Raw genomic sequence first — 23,278 nt, 5'->3', positions numbered from 1 at the left:
CTCTTGCAGGCAACATATTGTTGGGTCTTTCTTTTTAATCCAGTCTGCCAGTCTATGTCTTTTGATTGATGAATTCAGGCCATTAACATTCAGGGTTATTATAGAGAAATGATTTGGTTTCCCGGTCATTTGGTTCATTTTTAAAATTTTTGTTTATTTATTTGTTGACCGCAACTTGTTTCCTCCTTTATTTGACAATTCCTTTAGATAATTCCTCCCTTTGCTGATTTGCTTCTTTGTTTTCATCTCTTCCTCATGGAATATTTTGTTGAGAATGTTCTGTAATGCTGGCTTTCTTTTTGTAAATTCTTTTAGCTTTTGTTTATCATGGAAGGATTTTATTTCATCGTCAAATTTGAAGGTAAGTTTTGCTGGGTATAAGATTCTTGGTTGGCATCCATTTTCTTTCAGGGCTTGAAAATGTTGTTCCAGGACCTTCTAGCTTTTAGGGTCTGGATTAAAAAATCTGCTGATATGCGTACTGGTTTCCCCCTGAATGTAATTTGGTTATTTTCTCTCACAGCCTTTAAAATTCTGTCTTTATTTTGTATGTTAGGTATTTTCATTATAATGTGCCTTGGTGTGGGTCTGTTGTAATTTTGTGTATTTGGAGTCCTATAAGCCTCTTGAACTTGATTTTCCATTTCATTCTTCAGATTTGGGAAATTTTCTGATATTATTTCATTGAATAGGTCGTTCATTCCTTTGGCTTGTTTCTCTAGACCTTCCTCAATCCCAATAATTCTTAAATTTGGCCTTTTCATGATATCCCATAGTTCTTGTAGATTCTGTTCATGATTTCTTACCATCTTCTCTGTTTGTTCAACTTTGTTTTCAAGGTTAAATATTTTGTCTTCAATGTCTGAGGTTCTGTCTTCCAGGTGTTCTATCCTATTGGATATGCTTTCTATGGAGTTCTTAATTTGGTTTATTGTTTCCTTCATGTCAAGGATTTCTGTTTGGTTTTTTTTCAATATCTCTAACTCTTTATTGAAATGATCTTTTGCTTCCTGTATTTGCTCTTTTAACTGTCGATTGGTGCGATCATTCAATGCTTGCATTTGCTCTTTTATCTCATCGTTTGCTTCTCTGATCATTTTAATTATGTACATTCTGAACTCCTTTTCTGTCATTTCTTCTGCCATGCTGTCATTGGGTTTTATTGATGTAACATCTAGATTTGTTTGCATCATTTCTTTCCTTGTTTTCTCATATTGTTCAGGTATCAGTGGACCGCTGAGATATTGCAGATTTCCTCTGTTGATTTACAATGTCCCTGAACATTTCTATATATATCCCCTCTTAGCCTTCAGTAGGCTGTAGTCTTGGAGGAGGTTGATAATGCGATGCTCCACAAGGAAGCTGCCTCTCTAGGAGTGGTGGCCTTCAGGTGGGGTATATTCCCTGCTAGTGGGCAGAGGTGCCTCCAGCTGTTGACCAATGGTCATCCAAAGGGGACCTAGGCTGTGGGCTGAGGCAAGGCCTGTTTGGGCCTGTGTCTCTGGTTTTACCGTCCTTGTGGGGAAACCTCACAGGCAGGGAAGACTCACCCAGTGGGGAGGTCTCGCTGGTCAGTTTCCTCCTAGAGGTTCCCCTCAATTTACAGCTACTGCCTGGGCTGGGCTGCCTTCCTCTGCAAAGTTCCCAGGGGCCCGCCCTACCTCCTGGGCCTGGGAGCCTCACCCTTCGCAGATGAATCTCCTTAGGCTGACCCTCCTCAGAGAATTTGCCCACAGGCCTGGAACCTTGGCTCCGCCCTAAGCCTGTCTCTCTGCGGCTCTTCCACCCAGAAAGCCTCCTAGATCCTGGGACCCTGCTCTGCACCTAATCACCTGGCTGCGTGGCCCCTCCTCTGAGCAGCCACCTGTGGCCCCGAACAATCGCTCTGAGTCCCAGAGACCCGCCACAGGCCTCTTCCTCCAGACAGCCGCCCAGTATGCGGTGCGGTCACTAGGAGTCCAAGAAACTCATTTCGTGCCTCCTCCTCCCACCAACCACCCGTAGCCCGGGGCAATCATCACTCCGAGTCGAAGTGACCCTCCCCTTTCCTCCTCCTTCTCCAGATAACCCCCCGGGTGTTCAGGAGCAGTCCCTCTGAGTGGCTCTGAATCCACGTGACCCACTGCACGGGTCCTCTGGGCACCGCCCGGAGCTCAGGTGCGGCCACTCAAGACCAAGGAACCCACCACGCTTCTCCTCCAGGCAGCCCCCCCTGTGTTCAGGAGCTGTCACTTTAAGACCAAACAACTCACCACTCGCCTTCTCCTCTGAGCAGCCGCCTGGAGCGCTAATGCAGTCACTGCGAGTCCAAAGGACCCGCCGTGCTCCTCCTCCTCCTTCTCCTACTCCTCCAGGCAGGCCCCGGGGTTCAGAAGTGGTCAGAGTCCAAACAGCTCGCCACGCAGCCCCTTCTCTGGCAACCGCCTGTAGCTCTGGTGTAGTCACCCGAATCCAAGCGGCCGCGCTCCTCTTCCTCCTCCTAGTCCTCGGGCAGGCCCCGGTGTTCAGAAGCGTCGTTCTGATTCCAAACAGCTCGCCGCGCAGCTTCTCCTCTGGCAACCGCCTGTAGCTCTGGTGCAGTCTCTCCGAATCCAAGTGGCCACGTTCCTCTCCTCCTCCTCAGGGCAGGGCCCCGGTGTCCTGAGTCCACACAGTTCTCCTCGCCACTCTTCCCCTGGGCAGCCGCCGGAGCCCCAGTGGCTGCTCCGAGTCCCAGCGCTGTGCCGAGCGGCCTCCTTTACAGCGCTCCCAGCTGTCCGAGTTCACTGCTCCAGCGGGGGGATGGGCGTCTCGCCGGCAGTTCTACTTCACAAAGTTTCCTGCGTTCCGGGACCCCCGTCCCATCCGGGATGCCCCCCCAGGGGGTGAGAGTCACCCCGGCTGCTTTGAGTTGGTCCCAAGCGTCTCAATATCTCCTCTTTTGAATCCTGAGTCCTGGAGCAACATGAAATGCAGCCACCCTCTAGGCCGCCATCTTGAAACCCTCCAATTTCCTTCTTTTAAGACCAAATAGTATTCTGCTGTCTGTACACATGTTCTTTGTCTAGTTTTAATCATTCTTATCAAATTGTCCAAGTAGGAGAGAAAACATACAATAATGACAACACTTACACATGATGGTGGTTTTAAAAAACTGGCACAAATTATTTTGGAAATAATTTGACATAATATTTAAAACTGAACATCTTGTCTTTCTATGAGGAGTATTCTATTCCTAAGTACATTAGGGGGAAACTCACATTTAGTGCAGCAAGAAATCTGTGAAAGAACATTCATTTTAGAACTGTTCATAGAAAAACAACAAAGGAATATCTCAAATATTTTCCATTTTAACAATAAATAACAAATGGATCATGAAATATTTAATATTAGGATATGATACAGTTGTTAAAATAAACTTCAACTACATATACTACGGAAAACCGCCGCTTCTTAGCCTGGGTTGCTTCAAGCGGCTTGTGCCGCTTCTTGCTCTTTTCGGCCGACCAGTGAGACAAAAGACATATACTCTTCAGAAGTTCATGAAGCAGCTTCCCGTTATTCAGATAACACACCCTCAATATATAAGCAGTCTCATGTATAAGCAATTGTAACCCAGATATGTCATCCAATCCTGTTAAAGGTCAAGTGATCACTCGCTCAAGCATACATGTAAAGTATATCTGTCCACATGCTAGGTGGCTGAACTGATTATCATACAGCCAATTGTAAATGCTTCCTGCCTCTCTCCAGGCATAATCAGGACGCCTTTTGCTCTCTGCCAGTCACCATCTTTAAATGCACGTGGCATAACCCTGGGCCCCGGGTTTCCCCTGCCACAAAATCCAATCTGAATATATAAGTGATCAGACAAATTTTAAGAATAGCCCACACAAAATGGCACTATTTTACATGGCTCAAAATGAAGCAAAACTGATAATTTTTGACATAATTTATATGTGTCAGAACTATAGTTTGGTTAAAAAAAAAAAAGGAAGAAAAAGAAAAAGATTGGTAAACACACCAAGGTAAAAAACAAAACAAAAAAAATTAAAAAAAACCTGTGTTTGTGTCAGGGTGAGAAGGTACATAGACACTATTTTTACTACCATTCTAGTTTTGAATTTTTATGGTTTTTTTTTTTGTATGTTCTGATACATTCTGCATATCATAAATAGAACATTAAAATGATACAGGATAAAAGCAAGTAAAGGTAATATTAATTGATCTCTCTCGTAGTGCCTTCTAGTTTTCCTCATAATAAGAGTCATTAAGGAAGGACTGTATAGAGGGAAAAGAGGGGTGGGAGGGGTGGGGGAAGGGAGAAAATAACAGAATGAGTCAAACAACATTACCCTATGTAAATTTACGATTACACAAATGGTATGCCTTGACTCCATGTACAAATAGAGAAACAATATGTATCCCATTTGTTTACAATAAAAAAAAAAAATAAGAGTTATTGACTTTAGGCAACAGAAAGGTTGTGCCACTGAGGAAGATGTTAAAACTGAAAATTTAACCCTGGTAAAATGACCTGTAAATAGCCTTCACATTAGACTTTTAGATGTTGTTATGGTTGTTATCAGTTATTTTCAACTGGTGGTCAAGCAATCATGAGTATTAGAGTCTGCAGGTGGAGAGGCGCATCAGTTGTGTAAAATTTCTCCTTGATAAAAACAAGATGATTTTCTTGAAAGTCACATCGTATAAGAACCAGGTCTAAGGTATTATAGGAGTAGTTTTCCAAAAAGAAATAGATTTTCTCACTTATGGCTGAAAAGTGAAATATCCCCTTTGCCTGTGTTAAAAGCATTTCACAGTCTTTCCAAGGTACAAGAGGTTGAGAGTGTTGCAGAGCTGTATGCTGGCTGTTCCTCCCTTACAGCTCTTCATTCTTGATGAGGAATAAAGGCCATTAGAAGCCAAACTGCAGCCGTGGCATTTCACAAACTCTAGTATCACCTGTTTTCTCTCATATGTGGAAGTTTAATTTTTTATTTTGTATGTTATCCTGCCTGTAGTCAGGACCAAAGACTGGGTGGTGGGAAGGGAGAGTTGCATAAAGGAAGACTGGATTCAATCAGTGCTTGCTGTTTTTATGTATTGAAATATCACATTGACCTTCATTAATATGTAAGACTAATGCATATTATTTCTAAAAATACATATTATTTCTAATGTTAATTAGAAATAAAAGTTTTAAAAAGTGAAAAAAAAAAGTTAACTGAAAGGCACTCATGGGTAGAGGGGTATTTTACAAACTTTTTGCACAAGATTCTGTTAGACAATTTCTCAACTGTGGTATTGACTATGTACTCAGATTTACCATGATTTAAATATTTTACTTTCTAATGGATTTAAAGATAACAGTCCTCTATCCCTTTCTATCCTGTTCTCCTTTTTTATTGTACTTATTACTTTTTAGCATCTTAAATACAAGATGAATAGTTTTTCTTGTGTGTTTTTAAATTATTGATCTTCTCCCTACTAAACTTTCATCTGCACAAGAATAGGTCTGTTTTCCTCACTGACAAGGCAGTACCACAGATGTTGACACAATGAACTTAATCAGTTCGTATATGTTGAAAAAAATGTATATGTGTCAACAGATAGAAAAGGACAATAAAAAATCGGAGAAAAGTTAAAGCCATGTTATATAGAAGTTCTTTGAGAATTTTGCATATTGAGTTTTTGTGAGACACTTTTGGGTGTATTCCATATCTAAAACATAACAAGCATGGAAGAATATGGATTATTATCAGTGGTTATATAGCTTGGGTATCCAAATTGCCATGTCTTCTAGTGACACAAAGACTCTGTATTTGAAAGACAATGTTAAGTTTTCCTGTTGGAAGTGTAATGCATCACAGATATCAGATACATTTTTCAAAAAAGGAATATAGAGATCAAGTATATTTTCTTTTTTATTTGTTCTTTTTAGTTATACCTGACAGTAGAATGAATATTGGCAAATTATACATACATAGAGTATAACTTCTATTTAAAATTCCACTCTTGTGATTGTACATGGTGGGAAGTTACCCTGGTTGTGTATTCAAATACAAGGCTAGGAAATTATGTCCAATTAATTTTACTGTCTTTTCCAGTCTTCTCCCTGCATTTCCCTTTGTCTAATCATATGGATTTCTATTATTTCCCTCTCCAACCTTCATTGTTTGGGATTAGTATCCACAAATCAGAGGGAAGCTCTCAGCCTTTGGTTTTGGGGTATTGGCTTAATTCACTTGCTGTGATATTCTCCAGTTCGTTCCATCTATAGGCAAATGCCATTATTTCATTTTTCTTTACAGCTGAATAATACTACATTGTGTATATATACCACATTTTCTTTATTCATTTATCCACTGAAGGACACCTAGGTTGTTTCCATAGCCAGGCTATTGTGAGTTGACCTGCTATAAACATTGATGTGGCTGTGTCACTGTAGTATACTGTTTTTAAGTATTTTGGATATAGACTGAGGAGGTGGGTTACTGGGTCAAATGGTGGCCTCATTTCAAGTTTTCTAAGGAATCTCCATACAGCTTTCCACAGTGGCTGCACCAATATGCAGTCCCACCAATGATGTCTGAGAGTACCTATCTTGCCACATCCTCTCCAACATTTATTGTTACTTGTATTCTTGATAATTGCCATCCTGTGTGGAGTGAGATGGAATCTCAGTGTAATTTGAATTCACATTTATCTAATTTCTAGAGATGTTGAATATTTTTTGTATATTTTTTGACCATTCGTTATTTCTTTTTCTGTAGAGTATCTGTTCAGCTCCTTTGCCTATTTATTGATTGAGTTATTTTTCTGGTGTTAAATTTTTTGAGTTCTTTGTATGTCCTGGAAATTAATGCCTTATCTGAGGTACTGGTGAAGATTTCCTCCATTCTGTAGAATCTGTGTTCACATAATTGATTGTTTTCTTTGATGTGAAGAAACTTTTAGTTTGATACCATCCCATTTATTGATTATTGATTTTACTTCTTGTGCTTTAGGAGTCTTGTTGAGAAAATTGGTTCCTAAGCCGACATGTTGGAGAATCAGGCCTACTTTATTTTCTCATAAGTGCAGGGTCTCTGGTCTAATGCCTACATCCTTGATCCATTTTGAGTTCAGTTTTGTGCAGCGTAAGAGAAAGAATTTGTTTTACTGATGAGGTATTTGTATAAGAAAATTCTTTTTTTGTATTTATGCAAGAAAACATGAGATTTTAGAATGATTAAGTGAATGATGTTAATTAGAGTACTGCTACAAGCTACATTTATAAATACTTCAAAAACGAACATTAAAAAAATGAGCTATGAAACAGGGTAAATCTTCCATTCAAATTATGTTAAGTACCATGCTTATACTCATGATGCTTTCATCATTACTTCAGACATGTTTGTTTTATAATTATTCTTGAATATTGTGATATATGATCTAGCACTGTAGCCTAATTAGATAAGAGGTGTATTCAGTCTGAAATATTTCTGAGAAAATATACAGAACAATATAATAACTTACTTTACCTATCCTTGTGCAAAATAGTATATGACATAAGTAATTTGGTTTTCTTCTAAATGAATCTCATAAATTATTTAAAACTATAAAATATTGCACATTTAATATTTTTAAAATAGAGTTTTCAGTTTTACTACAATGTTACTATATTCAGTGTGAATCTAGAAAAGTGTTATTTTAAGACATAATTACTAATTATCCCACTCTATGCTACTTCACATTATTTGAATAATCAGTTGGTGACTTTAGTAATTCATTGTCTCTATTGCTGAAAGCTGCCCTGCTTTTAATGTAAATTGTGGCTGCAAAATCAATGTCTCTCACTTCTTGCTAATTGAATTACTGAATTTAGAAAAAACTTAAAGTGCATTATTTGTAAGTTTTTCAGTGTTCCATTTCATCAATGAAGTCTCAGATTAGAAATGACCACAGAAAAATATTCTAGGAGATTGTCTAGACAGTTAAAAGTATGATATGAAAGCATACACAACTTCTGTCACCTTCCAACTCCTGATTCTTCTAGATGACAATACAGTTAGTCTGAATACTGATGAAATCAGAAATCATTTTAACTAACTGCATAGTACAGGTATCATCCTAGGGTTTTAAATTACGGTGTCAGCATAACCGAGAATTCCCTAATTTCCCCATTCTTTTGTTCTTCATTTGACCTTGCAATTTATTGTATTTATTTGACGATGTACTTAGACAATGCTGATGATGCTGACAGATAACTGAAGTGAATTTTATATCTTACTTTCTAGATTTTTAAGGATTAGTATAGAACAATATTTCTAAAAATCTTTTATAGTTATATAATTTGTGACAATTTAAGAATATTAATTTTTACATTGTGTTTACTGGTAGAACAATTGTACTTGAAAATATTAGGAACTACTCCAGACAAGTTAATATTGATGAAGAAATCTATTGATTCCTAGCTTTATTTTCTTGAAGTAAAGCAAATAAATAGTGTAAATTAGAGTAAACCATTTTATGGTGATACGATCTTTAAATACACTGAATTTAATGTTTACAGTACCTTTTTCTGTAGTACTATATTAAACATCAGTTTATAATAAATTATATTTCAAACAGCAAGATTCTAATTCAGCTAAATATTATTAGTAAAGGTGTTGGAAATTAAAATTTCAAAAATTTGGCATGAACTTGAGTCACATGTATGATGAATGCTTTATTAGAATCCATTTCAATTTCATTATTTATTTATTGAATAAAATTCTTAATTTTTAGTTCTTCAAAAATGTAGGTAAAGTTTACTTTTATTAGGTAACAATACAGCAAGGATAGTGAACAAATTGATAGGTCCTTTTAAAAACTGAATCATGAAAATATGTTTCATTGATACAAAATTCAAAAAATAATATTTGGAAAATGCCAGGAAGCATTTTATTTGTTTGAATTTTGAATTCTATTATTTTTTCCATTTTTGTCACTTCTCTAATTTTTTGCTGTTTGATGATGCAGTTTATTATGTGTTTTAAATAGACTGAGTAGCTTATTTTATTGAATTAATGAATAATATCAGTAACTAATTAAAATATTTTTCTTTTTTCAAGAAAGCATTTTAAAATTACTAATAGATGATAAATGAAAAAGTATCATATCTTTAAGGCAGGATTTCTAAAATTTGGCATTATTGATATTTTGGTCCAAATAACTCCTACTATAAGAGGCATAGTCTGTGTATTAGAAGACATTTAGCAATCTCCTTGGCCTCTACCCACCAGATGTCAACATCATTGTTCACACCCTGAAGTTATGACATCTAAACGTGTCTCCAGATGTTGCCAGATGTCCCTGGGGGAGTAACACTGCCAGTTGTTGATAACCAAGGCTTAAAATAAATATAAATGAGCTCTAATAAAGTGCCTCCAAGTTAGTATAAGTTTATATCTTGGAATAACACAGTACAAACAAAAGCGTAATAAAAGTTTTGAAGTCTCAACCAATCTAACAGAGAGCTACAATGTAAGGAATAGTCATTAGAACAGTTCTACATTAACCAGATATAGCCAAGCCCTGGAAGTCCTGCCTTGCTAAATTCCTGGCTTTTATGTTTAGATATTAGTTCCCCATCCCCCCAGAATTCCTTTGAGATGATTTAAGAAAGTTTAGGGATGAAATGATTCAGTTATGAGAGATTTAACACAATCAGTGCATTAATAATCTGGTAGGGATTAGGCGGATGGTGATTATAGGCAGGAAGCTATGACTGGCGTAGGTGGACCATCCAAATGACAGAAAAACCTACATAACTTACAGTTAAATTGGAGTCTTTCTTAGCCTGCAAAGGTTTTACCTTCTCTAGGAAACTTCAATGTCAGGGACAGCAAATGAATCACTGCTTTGAACTCTATAGCCTTAGACAGCAAGATTGCCCCTTCTGGGAATCTTTCCATGTGACACTGCTGAAACTTAATGCCCATTTGCAGGTAGCCACAACTGATGGGGCAGATTTCATGCTTGGTGTGGATTTTATGGGTTAGATAGCTGTGAATTCAGATGCCTGCTGCCCTGGGCTGGAAGACATAGGCACGCTCAATAGCCTTGAGGTGCCAGCTGTCCAGAGCTAAAGAAGATATTGTGCGAGTAGATCAGCTCCAATTAGCCTTTTCCTGTTCGACATTGCTTTTCACTTATCTTGAAGAAGTTTTTCTCATGATAAATCCTTTTGATGTTTTTTTGCCTATAAAATAAACCATACTGGCCCTTGCTCTTTGAGATCAGACCCCACCATGGCTGATTCACCCACCAAGCCCCACTATTAATCTATTAATTGAGTCTTTGTCATTATTTCTTATTTCTAATCCCCTCATCAACCCAAGTTCTGAGTAAACATCATGCAGGGTGTGACACAGAAAAACCTAGAGTTTGGGCATAGGAATTTAAATGTGAATCTTTGGAAATAATAGTGAGGGAGGTCTTTTCTGCTTTCCTTTTTGGTTTCTAAAACCATGTATTCCTATTTAGTACAAAAAGATGCATATGATTCAATGTGCATAGTATTTCTTGGAGGATGGCCTACCTTTCCCATGGAGTATTGTCTCAAGCTGGATCTTCAGCTTTACATTCACAAGGGCACTTCAGTGCTCTAGGACAGTTTCTTTGGAATGAATGATATATAATAGGACCAGTGGTGTCATGATCATTGATCTGCTTCTGTACCTCTTTCATTTTGTAGTGAGTCTGTTTTACACATTGTTTTATATGATACTATGATGGTTAATATCGATTTTCAACTTAAATGAACTGAGAAATTCCTAAGAAAGTTGGAAAAGTACAATTCTGGGTATGTCCCTGAAGGAGTTTCCAGAAATGATTGGCTTGTGGGTTAGCAATCTGAGACAAGAGTACCCACTCTGTAAATGGACTCACATTGAATTCCGAGATGGAACACAAAGTGCAAGAAAGTGAAAGAACTGCAAGTTCAGGTCTTGAGATGGTGCATGTTTTTGCTTCTATCCATCAACCACAGATATCAGACACCCTATTCTTTAGCCTGTGAGTACAGAATCTCACCAGCACCTCATCAGAGAACTTACACATCTTCAGTATTAAACAGAGACCATATGATCGGCCCTTCTTGTCCTGAGTGTTCCAGTTTCTTGAACAAAGAGCTACTGATTTTCCTGGTTTTCTAGAACACAGACAACTATTGTGTCACTACCCAACCTCTAAATGGGTATGTCAATCTAATTATTCCTCTCTGACTAATCAGACACCAAACCTATATAATGGAACTTCCATAAAACCAATCATATATATATATGATATATATATATATATAATCTCAGTTCTGGGGATCAAGCCCAGGACCTAATGCATGCTAGACAAGTGCTCTACCACTGAACCACATACCCCAGTCCCAAGACCAAATACATTATTATTGACTGAATCACTCCTGGTAGTAAAGCAAAACATGTTTCAGTTAATCTTCTGAAAACATAGAGCTAAAGTGGAAACAAAAATTGGTCTACTATGCTTGCATGAAACACTATGCACAAACATAATATCAGTAGTGAGGAGGCAGAAAAATGTTGCCGCCCGCAGCAACAATTGCACAGGTATTTATCAGTGGTGGACTGGAAACTGAGCTACTTCTATTTCTGGGCTGCTTCCTTGCTTGCTTGCTTGTTTATAGAGGATAGAGGAAATGAGGCTTACTTGCTTTGAGAGGAAGTTTTAGAGAAAGACAGGCTTGCTACACTTTCTTAAAGGTCTGCAGCTTCTTAGAGGTGCGTCCTACATCCTGTGAACTAAAGGTGCTGTCTACCTAAGGTGCTTTAGTGATGAGTCCCACATACTGTGATCTGCCTATCTGTGATCTAGAGGTGTGTTCTCAGTTCTCCGTCCTGCGATCTGCCTTCGCCACTGCCTTCTTCTTCCTCTCTGCTAGTGGCTTCTCTGCTTCTTTCTGTTAGCTGCTGCTTTTTGCCTTCTACCTACTGCCCGCTTATATTCCCTCCAGGAGGTGGAGGGCGGGGCCATGCCAATTGAGATCAGGCGAGGAGCCAGCTGCCCAATCATGAGCAGGCACAAGCAGGAGAACTCGGGAACACCTGTGCACGCATAGTGCTGGTGTGATCAAAACAACTTCTGGCTGGCTGCCAGGCGCCATCGCAGCCCCCAAAAGAAAAAAAAAAAAAAAAAACTTCCTAACAAATCTGATGGAGACATTTGATCTAGTTATCTCTTCAGTGTCGCTTTTATGGTGAATGTGTAAGGGTAAGTGTAAACATGTGACACAAAGATGTTAACAACATGTATATTGTTTTGTTTTGGTTCTGAAATATTCCCCAAAGTCTTCAGTGATCAGAGATGGGACTTTTGGTAACTCATATCATGAGGGCTCTGACCTCATTAGTGAATTAATCCACCGATTTCTGAATGGTCTACTGAGAGGTAGAGCAGTGTTGAAGGAAGGAGGTAACTGCATGTATGCCCTAGAATGGTTTATCTTCACTGTGACCTTCATCTCTCCCACTGCTTCCTGGTTTCCATATGCTAAGAAGCTTACCTCTGCCATTCCTTTCCACCTTGATGTTTCTTCTTTAGCTCCATCAAATCATGGATTGAATCCTCTGAAACCATGAGCCAAAATAAATTTTTTCTCCTCTAATTTGTTCTTGGACTTTTGAGTAATGTTGAAACTGTTAAGACTACAGGGAGTAATGGAATTGGACTAAATGCGTTTATTTTTTCCACAATGATGAAAAGTTGACTAATAAAGAAATTGATACTGAGAAGTGGTGTCAATTTTCTGATAATACTTTAAAAAATAGTTCAGAAGTCTTTGGAATTGTTTGCAAGAGAAGATATGTTTGGAGATGCAGATAAGAGAATACTAAGAATGTTATGGCATTAATGAAGGTGATGATAGTGGGAGTTCAGAGGACCAGAATGGCCCTCTTTACCAGAAGATAGTAAAGACTGTGCTCATGAGATTTCAGATGGGAATGAAGACTCAATTGGGAATTGGACTATAGACCACAAATGTTAAATCCTAGCAAAAACTTGCCTACATTTTGCTAAGACCTGAGACTTTCTGTGAAGCAAAATTTAATGGTGATGGACTAATGAATATGGTAGAGGAAACTTCAAGACAGCTCATCATTCAGGTGGTGGCATGGTATTGCTGGTGGTATTTAGCCAGGGTCACTGTGAGAATCAGGAGTAGAAAGAGGAGAGAAAATATTTGAAAAACTTGCAGTTTGAAAGAAGCACATGTAAAACTGAGGCTAAGGAAGACATGATTCCTAAAGAGATTACTGCCACTAAAGGAAAGCTAATACTTTGAACAGAGACAGTAAGAAAGGTGTCTTGAGAGCCTCTCAAGAATTAGCAAAACACAACATGGTGGGCTCAAGGGTGCTAAGTGTAAGCTCCCTTGAGAAGAAACCATGGGGCACTCCACTGCTCGCAGAGGGATACCTAGGAAGTGTTTCCCCAAGGTTCTACTCAGTGTGCTGTGTTGTCTAGGCTCTTAGAGGTCTCTAAGCCATGGTCTCGTCTTCTGCTCAGGCTGGTGCCAGACCATCATCATCCACGTGATGCTGGTTCTGCATGAATACAAGATGTCTGCAGTGGTAAATGAATCATTGCTTTGAACTCTATAGCCTTGTACATCTATACTGTCCTTTTGGGTTTCTGTCAGCACAGTGGTGCTGAATGCATGCCCATTTGCAGGTGGTCACTGTTAGTGAGGCAGATTCCATGCCTGACATGGGATTTATAGGTTCAATAACATTGAATTCAGATGCCTGCTGCCCTAGAGTGAAAGAAATATGGGTGAGCTCAACAGCCTTGAGGCACCAGCTCTCTAAGCAAGAAAAACATGTTGCACAAGTACATAAGCCCCAATTAGTCTGTTCTTGCTGACTGTGTTTACCTCAAAGAACCCTTCTTGACAATAAATCCCTTTGATGTGCTTCCCTTTAAATAAAGGATTCATGGGCTTTTTCCTTTGTTAGGGATCAGACCCACCAGGTCTAATCCACCCACTAGGCCCCTGCTTTTGAGACTATTTTTCTGTGTCTTTTGTCTTTTATTTCTTTTTTCAGATCTTTAATTTCTCAGCCAGTTCTCACCTCTGTTTGGTTGACTGATTCCTCGCTGTGTAGGACACAGTGACAACAAGAAGCTAGAGTTAGGGATCATGGAGACTTCTACCAAGACTTGAAACAAAAATCTGAGAAACCAGGTAATATGTAGCATGGTTGGAATCCTTGTGAGCACTGTATCAAGCTGTGAGAGTCATGCCAAGTCTGCAATTTAGACATCAGAAATTAAGAGATGCTAGGAATGGGGAACATCTGCCAAGGAAAGTGGCAGGCCATAAAGCGTGCCATCCTAAGAGAGGCCACTGGGTTGCAACTCTCAAGGTCATAGGGGTGGGACTGTGCAAGCCTTTGGGGGCCCACATATCATTACCATATGCCTGGGGTGCCAGACTTAGATCTATAGGACTTAATATTTGCCCATCTGGGTTTCAATCCTTCTTGGTCACATTCTTCCCTCCTATGTCCCTTTCCTCTCTTTTTGAAATGGAATATTTACTCTGTGACAGTGTATATTGAAGATATGCAACTTGATTTGATTTTCACAGGCAATCACAGCTATGAGTTTGCCTCAAACCTCAAAGGAGACTTTGGACTAGGACTTCTGAGTAATGTTGAAACTACTAAGACTATAGGGACTAATGGAGATGGACTAAATTCATTTCGCATTGTGAGATGGATATGAGCATTTGGGGGCCACAAGTGGAATGTTATGGTTAGATCTAGAATGTTCCCCAAAGTCTCATGTGCTCAGAAGTGTGGCTTTGGAGAAGTGATTCCATTATGAGGGTTCTGACCTTACCAGTAGATTAAGCTGTTGATATCTGAATGACCTGTTGGAAGGTGGGGACTAATTGGAGGAACTAGGTCACTTTAGGTGTGAATTGGAAAGGTTTATCTTCTCCCTGGCCCCTTTCTCTCCAGCTGTTTCCTGACTGCTGTGTGCTAAGCAGATTTCCTCAGTCATTCCCTTCCCAAGCCACGATGGTTTTACCTTTGACCATGAACTGAATTCTTTTGAAACCATGACCAAAACAAATCTTTCTTTCTCTAAGTTATTTTTATCAATAGGGTTGACCACAAATGAAATGCTGACTGACACATGGAATATCCCGTATGCCTATCAAAATGCCCCCACCCAGATCCATAATATCATTGATCATCAAATCTTTGTCTTCCCAAATTATGACTAGCTAACCAGGCTATTTGCTGCTCTCATTAGTTCAAACATAACTCACTTCAGGTTATTTCCACTTTCAAAGAAAGTGCATAGCCTGGTTTAATACTGACATCCTTATTCACTGATAAGATTTTTTTCCCCTGTAATTCTCTTTAAAGGCTACTTCTGTATATACTTTCAATGTAGTCTGTATCCATATTTTGTGAACACATTCCAATACAACTCATTTTTAAACTCAGGTTGAGCTTTTCACTCTTCTTTTAACTGGTCATGTAGTATCCCTAATGACTTCCTGTGTGAGATGAAAGAGAAAAACTGTTACAACTCTGCTGGGGATTTAGCTGCCTATTTAAAGAAATTGCTTGGTGTTTTCTGGTCTTTGAGCCTGATCCTGAATACATTATTTTCTTCTAATGATGCATTAATAATGGGATTTATGATTTTGTGACTTAATGTTTTGACAAAACCACCTTAAGATGGGCAATTTCAAATACTTAGGTGTTCTAAGATCCCAGAGAAGGCCAAGTGCTGTTTTTTGAATGACATATTATTTTTCTGAGCAGATTTGCTTTTCCCTTTCTGGATTCACAGAATCCTAACTATGATTAATCAGTTACGGTCATCCCTAAACTTCACATTGTTGTTTCTTCCACTGTGGGTATATCTAATGCTGTAGAATCTTCCTGACTTGTGGCCATTGTCACACTGCAGTCTGGACTTGCAACAACCCGAATCCTTACTTTTACAGAAGTAAGTGAGGATGCTGTCTCCTTGTCACTCAACTCTTCTGGAGTGAAAACAATAATGCATATTTGAATATAGATGGGTGATACAACTATAGCTGCTTTTACCTAACATTTTACAATAAAATATTTTTCTCACTTATTTTCTTATCAAAACCTCCTTGCATTTTATAATAAATTAACAGTGACGTAAATATATTTCATACAACTCATAATTTTTAATCTAATATATTAAGAGAATTTGGTTTCCTCCTGTTTCTTCATCACCTTAAGATCATTCTATTTTAAATAACATCTTGTTACAAATAATTTTCTTCTAATAAAAAAGCTTTTCCAAAAGTTGGTAGTGTATATAGGGATGAGTTGAAATTTTCTTCACCCCATGATGTTCTTATAGAGGATGTTCTCTTGAGTATATATACTAAACTACTGCTATTTTAAAACATTTATATCTTTCATTGTCACATAATAATTGTACATATTTATGGAATATCACAGTTTCATACTTCAGTCATATTATCTTCTAAATAGCATAATGCTAAACAAAAACAAATTAATGTAAAATTAGAGATTTTAAGTTTATTATTTAAATATTCACAATATTTTGAATAATTTATTATTTATGTAATTTACTCTTGATAGTCATGATGTATATTTCTCAGATAGTACTAACTAGTTGTATTACCATTTGGAATTTGAATCAGTAGACTAAGTAAGGTAGTTCTACCTTCAGCCAATATGAGCTATATGAGCAGGCATCATACGGTTAGGTAGGCATAGAACAAAGAGTCAGAGGAAAGGTGAATTCACTCTCTCTTCTGGGCTTGAAGCACCCCTTCTTCCCCTTGCCTTGGATGTCATAACTCCTAGTACTAGCACCAGTGGAGCAACCCTTGGGTTCTCATCCTTAGAACCATATTTGCACCATTAGCTTCCCTGATTTTTTAGACTTTGGAATTTGGATTGGGTCACACTCTCAGGCTCCCTGTTCTTCAACTTGTAGACAGCCCAACATGGAATTTCTCAATCTCCATAAATATGCTTTAAAAATTCTTCTGGAATGCCCAGTGAAAGACAGCTTCTATTTTAAAATAATAGAATGTATAATGTTACACCTTATATCTTCCAACTAAAGCTATAAGAAACTCATTAGCATATTAGATTTTCTCAGTCTGAAACAATAAAAGTAAAGTGAGAGGTGTGCAACATTTCCTTTTACTTGAACACTGATAGACTATAAATGATAGCATTCAAAGAGAAATTTATAAAGTGGCCGATGGTCCATAAATGTTCTCAAATTTATCTGAGCAAATATTTTTGTTGGTGGGGTTGTTTCAAGGTCTAGGTCTGATTCTCTGTGGCTCTTTACTTCAGTCTCTGAACTATTGTTTCTGCATTTTGAGATATCCTCCTCTTCTCATTGAAGGGAGAATGTGTTTAAACCTGGATAATTTTATTGGATAGCTTTTAGCCAGCATCATGGGGGCATAGCAGTCTCCTTTTATTCTGTACTTGCCTTGTCCTTTTTAGTTCAAGTTGGAAATAATTTTCAAGCTGAAACAATTTTCTCAAATGCTCTGTGAATCTCCTATGGATTTCAGTGTTTTTTTTTTTTTTTTTTTTTTTAATTATATTAGGAAAAAATTGATACTTAGAGATCTTTTGAGATAAGTCCTTCATGACTTGGCCTTTAGTTGAGATGACTGAAGGACAAGGCCCTTAAGTTTCTAGATGCTCAGGAGTTTAATGGAGAAACTCTTTGAGGAACGCCCTTCATTTCTTGAAATGGCCCTTGATGTGACTGGTTATTTTAACCTTTATATCTTTCTGAAAATTAAGCAAGATCTTATAAAGTCACATCTCAATTTTTTTCCTTAAATAAGACTTATCTCTACATTGTATCTCTGAAGTTTTTCTTTTAATTTTAACATATTTCATCATTTAAGGATATAAATATCTACAAATTTATTAATTTCTGTCTTCTGTTTAAAAATTAACCTCTTAATTTTTTTCTTCTTATAATTTACTCTGAGCAATGACTGCATTTTTATTTAGTGACTGGAGAAGAATCTGCCTCCAAGTGCACTTGGAATTTTGGCAGGGTTTACTTTACCTGTGTAGAACTTGTAGAAGCTTTCTTGGTAGCTATTAGCTAGAATACACATCCACTTTTGGCCACATGGGCCCTTCAGTATGATTCAATTATTCAAAGACAAGTAGAGAATTCGAATCACAAGAGCTAGAAGGACAACATTTTATAAAATTGGACCAAAATCAAAGGGGTGACATCCCTTCCTCATTCATAATTTATTGGTTAGAAGCAAGTCACTGACCAGGCCCACTCAAGGTGGAGGTCCCCTTAAAAGCTGAACTTCAGGGGACACATATTATTTAAAACACACAAGTCTTTGTGGCAATTTTTCTAATAATTTCTTTTGATAACCATGTATATGTTATGAAATTTGATGATTATCCAAATTATGTGTTTTTTCATACACATTACTCATTATCAGAGTTTAATTAGGTCATGAAAAAAAACACACAATCTTTAATATTTCACACAATTTAACACTACACACTTTTATATAACTAGTGTATTGTTGTATTTTGCTTCATTGATAATATAAAATCTTAAATTTACTTTTTTTTTTTTTTAACTCATTGAGCTGTAGGTTGGCCACTTTGGGCCTTGTTGGGTGATTTTTCTACTTGAAGTTTTATTCATTGGTATATCTACTGTTAGCTGGTAAATCATTTAAGGATAGGATTTAGGAAATAACTTCAATTTAGATTGTTTGCCTGAGTTTCACATGTTCTCATCCTTCTGTAGGGTAGCTTGCCCAGGCTTGTAGGATTCTAAGAGGGGGTGAGAATTAAACATGGGGAGACTTGACACTGAAACTTGGAACTGGTACAATATTAAGTTTCTTGAATTTTGTTGTTTAAGCCTTGTCACTATAGCAGATAGTCTGGTTGTTTCAAGAAACATTATTTGATGTTCAGACATGCAACAACACTCGCAGTTTGTCTAAAGGATATTATGAAGGACTTAATTGCTAAGATCGAAGAATACATCCATATTCCCTTTATTCTTCTTACTGATTTTCTTATCATATTCTCCTATCTTTCCTCTTAATTTACCCAGCTTTCTTTTCACCCAGATCCATTTAGCTTTCTTTTTTAATATTTCATTTATTGTATACCTTTTTATTTTATAAATACAAAACCTCATACATAGTGCATGTCTTATTTTCTTCTCTCTTTTTTGTTCCTCTTTGTCTTTACTTATGTTTAGATTCTAAGTCATAAAATACAGGTGCTACTATATGAGAATTATGTTTATTATATTCATGAACTCAGAAGGATCGTAAATGATCCTACATTATTACTTCTGTGGGGTCACTCATGATGTTTTTTGAATTAAATTTTTAAAGGTATAAACTTTAACTACAAATATATTTGAGTTTGAAGCATGGATCTCTTATGTATGGGGTCCAAGAACTTGTGTGAGTTATCTTGGACAGACGAAGTCCTTTGAACTCCTTGATACAATCTACTAATTTTGTACATTTATTGAAAAAAATCAAGTGACATAATGCATTACAATGGAAAAATCAAATTCCTAGAGCAATGTAAATATATAATAATGCTAGATGATATAGAAATAAATTAGATATTATAATTTAAAAATAATAATTATTATTCTTGTATGTAGCATATCAGTTTTATATTGTCAAAATAATGATGTGGACACTGCAAAATCTCACTGCAATGAAACAAATACACATATATTGTTATTAATGATTCTAAATTTCAGATGGGTAGTTCTTATGATTTTAAGTAAGTCTTTACTCATTTGTGTTTCTCTTGATTAGCTCCGAGTCTGTCTTCTTGACATTTAGTTTGATAATGAGTGGATTTTTTTTAATTGCCCAGAGAACTGGCTGTGTCACCAGATCCAAATTACTTCTATTCCACAAGTCTCACCATCCAACATGACAGCTTAGCCATATTCTTGAAATAAAGGAAAAGAGGCAAGAAAGAATGAACAGAGAAGGAAGACATCTTACAGTCCAGACTTGGAACCAGTACATTGTGACTTTTATAATCTTCTAAGGACCAAAACAACTTACAATGTCAACTTGGATTCAGAAGATAGGGAAATAGGCTGCATTTCTGGAGAGGAGGGCTGTGAATACAGGAAGGGAATTGTCATTATTTGAATTACTCTATCACAGGAAGGTAATATTCAGTTAGGAAAAACTAAAATAATGCATGTATATAATGCTTATATACACACAAATATGTGTGTGTGTGTATATATACACACATACTTTTATTTATGTAGTCCTCATATATACTTTGTATGCAGCACTATTCATAACCATAATTTTTAAAAAGCAACAGGGATATTAAAAACTTCGTCAAAGGTATATTATCAGTAAATAGCAGAGTTATATGTAGGATCCAAATCTCCTTGTCTCTAGCTCCATGTGTATTCTCTTGATGTCCTAATATATGTGTAAGCAATGTAATTATACGTTGATCTACATGATGCAACAATCCCATAATGTCACAAACTCTTCAAAACAGATAAATATATGAACATATAATTTGGGATCCTTGTAGAATATAGATAAATATAAAATAGGTTTTGTCTCTAGTTCTTTAATAGAGAGGTCTTTTCTCCTACAATAGTATTCTTATTATTTCAATAAAATTACCCATAAACTAAAAAAAAAAAAAAAAAAACTGTTTAGATTTTAAATGACACTGTCATTTCACATATAAGGAAGTTCCAGTTACTGTATTTTAGAGAGTATTTTGTGACATAAACATTTCAGTGATAGGTCTCACTTGGGAGAAACTATAACAATACGAGAATGAGCCTCTAAACCCAAGTGCCTTATTGGAATACATCTTTATGCATTAGATAACTGACAGTGCTGCAGGCTGTCTTCACCCCGTAAAAGTGAATAGATGAAGTGTTTTTAATCTTATATTTATAGAATTATAATCATTGTTTTAGATACTTTTTAAATTGTATACATTTTTTATTGTAACTTTATGATAGATTGTGTGAACAATATTTAGTTTGAGAAGTCCCATAGGACTTCACTTACAGAACACTTCACTTACAAATTAAAAAATAAAATTAATAAGGTTTTCAAGATGACTACCTCAGAACATCAAACCCCAAGTGTGCAGCTGACTAAGCAAGAGGCCTGTGTAACTGCAGTGATGTAACACCTATGAAACAGATCCTATTCACAGTATCTTTTTATAGTGTTTTATAAATTTCAATAAAACAGACTCATCCTATGTAATATAATATAAATTTGCATTTTCTCTTCTTTTTTAAGATCAAAAAGTTATATAGGTAAAGTTCATAAAGTTTTGCTTTAATTCATACTTGCAGTTTTATCTCACATATAGTACATGGTGAAAATGTATATTTTAGCAGTTTATATAAAGACTAACATATTTGATGTTATATGTTATCTCAGTCTGCTTCTACTCTTCCATAACTTACTTGCTCAACATATTTTGGAAATCTACAATTTTAAAATGTTCTATTTTTCTATTCATCATTTATATTTACATTAAATATTTGGCTAATTCTTGTATTTTAAGTCTATTACATTGTTACTTCAAATCTTCCTGCCTTTCTAAATAGATTATCCATGAGGAGATCAAGCAATTATTGTGAAGAATGATCTTTTTATTAAGTTATATATCTGAAATTATACTCTTGGAACTATTAATAAGTGTTAAATTTTATGACCAAATAGTCTATTTCCAACCAATCTTCCAAATGAAAAAAGTAAATTTTAAAACCAAACTATGGTGTTGCTGGTTACTCAAAAATCTCTTGGTGTGAATGCTATAATTATAAAGAAATTCATTGAGTGAGCAGTGATATCAAGGGACAGAGTCTTAGCCTCACTGCTGCCAACACAGCTCAGAGACTGCTGAGCTCCCGACCATCTGCCATGACCCATTCTTGACACAGAACATCTAGTCATGGATAAGAATGAGGTAGTGCCTAAGGTCAAACTGTTCAAACAGGTTGAGGGATATGATTACATGGCAGCCTGCATGAAGTCTATAACTAACCAAAGAAATGAATTGCCTAATGAGAAAAGGAATCCTTCCTCAGTTACTTATAAAAATGTTGTAGGAACCAGCAGATCATCTTGGAGGGTTAAGCATTGAGCAAAAGAGGGAAGCTACTGAGAAAAATCAGCAGATGACTCATGAATACAGAAAGAAAATTGAGACTGATCTAAGAGATGTCTGCAATAATGTACTGTTTCTTTTGGAAAAATTCTTGATTCACAACGCTTCACAAGGAGAGAGCAAAGTCTACTTGAAAATGAAAGGAGACTATTAACTTTACTTGACTGAGGTTGCTACTGGTGATAAGAAAGGGACTGTGGATCAGTCACAACAAGCATACCAAGAAGCTTTCGAAATCAGCAAATAGGAAATGTAGTCAACACACCCTATCAGATTTGGTCTGTCCTTTGACTTCTCTGTGTTCTATTATGAGATTCTGCACTCCCCAGAGGAAGCCTTTTTTCTTGTGAAGACAGTGTTTGATTAAGCCATTGCTGAACTTGGTAGATTAAGTGAAAAATCGTACAAAACCAGCATGCTAATAATGCAATGCTGAGAGACAGCTTGACATTGTGAACATCAGATACCAAAGGAGATGAAGCTGAAGCAGGAGAAGGAAGGGAGAATTAACCAGTCTTCCAACTTTTGTCTGCCTCATTCTAAAATTTAAAGAGTAGACCACTTGTCATCCATGCTGTCCCACAAATAGTTTTTTTGTTATGATTTATGACAGGTTATTTTATTTCTATTTGAATTTCTGTATTTACCATGTGGTTTTTATGTTTAATATTAGGGAAGTAGAACCAGTTAACATTTAGGGAGTTCTCTGTTTTCATCTTGAGGTTGCCAATATGGGGATGTGGAATTTTTAAGCAGGTTATAAATGTTTGGTATAGTACTTTAGATACATTGTGGTTTCACAAGGGCCAGTGTTAAGGTTGCTTCAATGTCTAAGCAAAGAAAATTGTCTACATATTGGTGTGTCCTGGTGGAGAATAAAAGGGATCATGGGTTGCAGTCACAGGTATAGTTGTTGTGGGTACTTTAAGGCTTGGAGCACTTACAAGGTTGTAGAAGAAACAGATATTCCACGGATCCTACATGTGTGAATCATGCATTTCTGTGGATTAGTCAATCTCAGTGTGTACAGCTTTCAC

General features: G+C 36.8%; 1 pseudogene across 1 annotated transcript; it reads left to right on the top strand.

Moving 5' to 3' along the window:
- Nucleotides 1–22,010: 22,010 nt before the first annotated feature.
- LOC306670234 (14-3-3 protein zeta/delta-like) lies at nucleotides 22,011–22,751 on the top strand (annotated as a pseudogene). Its single transcript has one exon. The product of its transcript is annotated as a 14-3-3 protein zeta/delta-like (transcript).
- Nucleotides 22,752–23,278: the final 527 nt, after the last annotated feature.

Source organism: Sciurus vulgaris, assembly GCF_902686455.1.
Source record: "Sciurus vulgaris genome assembly, chromosome: 9".
NCBI lineage: Eukaryota > Metazoa > Chordata > Mammalia > Rodentia > Sciuridae > Sciurus > Sciurus vulgaris.
The sequence above is the reverse complement of the archived record's forward strand: the minus strand, read 5'-3'. Positions and strand labels throughout refer to the sequence as shown.